Source organism: Microtus oregoni, unplaced genomic scaffold (genome assembly GCF_018167655.1).
Source record: "Microtus oregoni isolate MIOR12 unplaced genomic scaffold, Mior012 000008F_ref0000371, whole genome shotgun sequence".
NCBI classification, from domain to species: Eukaryota; Metazoa; Chordata; class Mammalia; order Rodentia; family Cricetidae; genus Microtus; species Microtus oregoni.
In genome coordinates, this window is record NW_024543067.1 from 22613769 (window position 1) to 22617131 (window position 3363).

Consider the following 3363-nt stretch of genomic DNA (forward strand, 5'->3'; position numbering starts at 1 on the left):
AATATAATACATTCCTTTGAATGAAGGTTATGTTAATGGAAAAGTCATGAGAAAACATATCATCTATAATAAAGGAAGTCATTTGAAAGAGGATAAACATTACAGGCTCTGAATCTAAGTTGTTTCCCCTAAACATGGGCCTACTAGCAATGAACATTTATTAAAACATGAATGAGATAAATATTCACTTCCTCCTCATATGTCTTCTTTTACAAACTTCTTGGTATTCACTTCAGGATTTATCCATTATCCCATTCTCTAGAAGGAACCAAATCACTACTCCCAGGAAATTTCTATTCTAATCATATAACTGAAAGATAAGGTATTTTTTATTAAGATAAATACAATTGATTCCTTATATATCACCCGAGACTTTTCTGCTCCAGAACTTCCTCAATGGCATTTTTCACTTCCGCATTCCTCAGTGTGTAAATCAGAGGGTTGAGAAAGGGTGTACAAATTGTATAAAACACGGATATCATCTTGTCCATGGGAAAGGTGGATGCAAGACATGTGTATATAAATATGCAAGGCACAAAAAACATGACTACAATGATGTGGGAGATACAAGAGGGCTTTATTCCTCCCTTCAGCACTGTGGTTTCTCAAGGAATAAAGGATGATTACATATGAGACCATGAGCATGAGAAAACTCACAGTGCAATGGATCCCACTATTGGCCACAAAGAGAAGGTTGATCACAAAGATGTCTGAACAGGCAAGTTTCAACAGTAGTTGTAAGTCACAGAAATAGTGGTCAATCTCTTTGGGACCACAAAAGGGTAAACTCAAAGCCAGAAATATCTGCACTAAAGAATGAACACATGATCCCACACAGACTATGGCCACCAGCATCCCACAGACCTGGCAGCTCATGATGTTCATATAATGCAGAGGCTTACAGATGGACACATAGCGGTCAACAGCCATGAGGTTGAGAATGAAGACCTCCTGGGCGCCAAATAAATGTAATACAAAGACTTGGATTAAGCACTCACTGAAAGAGATAGAGGCCTCCTTTCTGAGTGAATCCACAATGGTTCTAGGGGCTATAGTTGTAGAGAAGCAGGTGTCAGACAAGGATAAGTAGAACAGGAAGTAGTACATGGGACTCCCAAGTGTCTGACTTGTCTTGATGGTAGCAATGATCAGCAAGTTACCCACTAATGTCCCCATATAAAAGAACAGGAAAATGGCAAGCACTATGCTCTTCCTCCTGGGGTCCTGTGTTAAGCCAAGGAGAAGAAAATTGGTCACATTGATACTTGGCTGCATGGCTCATGAATGAGAAGGAAAGTGTATAAAATGTGTCATCTGCAAAATTTTAACAAGTAGTATGACATAGTTAAAATAAATGTATTTCTTTCCTATAATTATATATTCTACTTCTTGATTATTAAATTGCTATTCCCAATCTCTATATTCAGTTTCAAGATCTTTATTAGTGTCACAGAAGCTCATGAAATTAACACTTTTTCCACAATACTGTCCATATATAAACTCACTGACTTTAGCATGGTTCTGATTAAATTTGCACTACAATTAATATAAAATGAAGTAGTATATACTTTCCTTTTTTTTATTTAACTAATTGATCATGGGCAAAACTTCTGATGGAGTATGATTTTTAATCTATTTTTCTTATTTTGAATAGAGTTCTAGTCCAATATATATATATATATATATATATATATATATATATATATATATATATATAATGTCTAATCAAGCTACTCACTTTTGGGTGTTAATGATAAAAGCATAACAAAATTAATGGTTGATCTCTGGCAAGAACTCAAACCACAGGGAAGCAAATGTTGATATCTGAATTTCAAAATCATGACTAAAGCCTTCCTACTTAAAATTTTTGTATAAAATGAAATATGAACCTGAGGACATGAGGTGGTCTTTCAAGACCAAATTATGAAGAAAAACTCACTCCTAAAAATCTAATGATTTTACAGTTTCATTGACTATATAGCTTTTGATTTGTTTATCATCAACCTATATATTGTCAGTTTCTACAATGAAGTTTTTTTTTTTTTTGGTTTTTCTTTTTTTTTTGTTTTTTTGTTTTTCGAGACAGGGTTTCTCTGTAGCTTTGGAGCCTGTCCTGGCAATAGCTCTTGTAGACCAGGCTGGCCTCGAACTCCCAGAGATCCGCCTGCCTCTGCCTCCCGAGTGCTGGGATTAAAGGCGTGTGCCACCACTGCCCGGCTTGAAGTTATTTTCTTTATGCATTCAGGCAAATATTTAAAAATAAACTAAAAATTATAGATTCATATTTGAATAAGATAAATATAATTATGAGTCTTCATCAAGCATTTAATGACTAATTTATACAATGTTCAATCTTGCTTAATCATTTATCCATCCATGACAGATTTAAAGCTTCAAACAAGAAACACGTATAAAGAAAAGTATGATTACATTTGATGGGTAAAAATTGTTTTGCATCTCTCTAAATAGAAGAACTCCAAGATTTTTTGAATAAGAAAGTAAATGTAATATAATTCATTTCTAGTCAATAAAGAAATTAATTTTCTATGTGGTATGAGGAAGTATTTTAAGAAAAATATATTTCTCATATCCACATTCTACTTGTAGTTTGTTTTTAAAGTTAATTCTTTAGAATTTACTTTTTACTTTTTCATAAAATTATGCATTATTGGAAAAATATAATTATGCATACCTTTCACATAGCTTCTTTTGTGGAAATCTACGCATCTTCAGCAATACTCTCAGAGATAAATTCAGTGTCTTTTGCAATGTAGAAGGTTCGTGGTGTTTCAAGTGAAATAGTCTCTATTAAAATTTGAATGCAGTGATAATTATCTAATATTGTTAATGGCATTCACATTATGAAAACATTCACATAGCTAATGTATTGATGATTTTATCAATCATGTAGAGAAGATAACAAATTCATTTAAAATTTATGAACCCAAGACAAAAACCCAAACAGAACCAACAAAACTGAGATTCATAAAAATATCTTAATGAGTTTCCTAAATGACTTGGAATGGAAGGGCCCATGTGCTGTACGTCTTAGCATAGTATGAGATGCTGTCTTCTGGAAGAATGGCTGTTTTAACATAAAACACTGAGACATCAGTACTTGACCTTTGAAGCATGCAAGGATAATGTTAAAAACAATATTCTCCTTTGACTGTACTATGAGTTTATTGTTTGTATGCTTATTTATTTGTTTAATCTTTGGATTTGTGGGTGTTTTGTTTTAGTTTGGAGTTTTATTTCTTATTGTTATTTTTATTTATATTTTGGTTTTTATGCCTATATGTAGTAATAAGGGCGGCGGGGCTGCATCCCCAGCACCCCAGCCACCCGCACGGCTAGCTTATG

General features: G+C 33.5%; 1 pseudogene; it reads right to left on the reverse strand.

Annotated features, from left to right (window-relative positions):
* Positions 1–355: 355 nt before the first annotated feature.
* On the reverse strand, positions 356–1275 carry LOC121451943 (annotated as a pseudogene).
* Positions 1276–3363: the final 2088 nt, after the last annotated feature.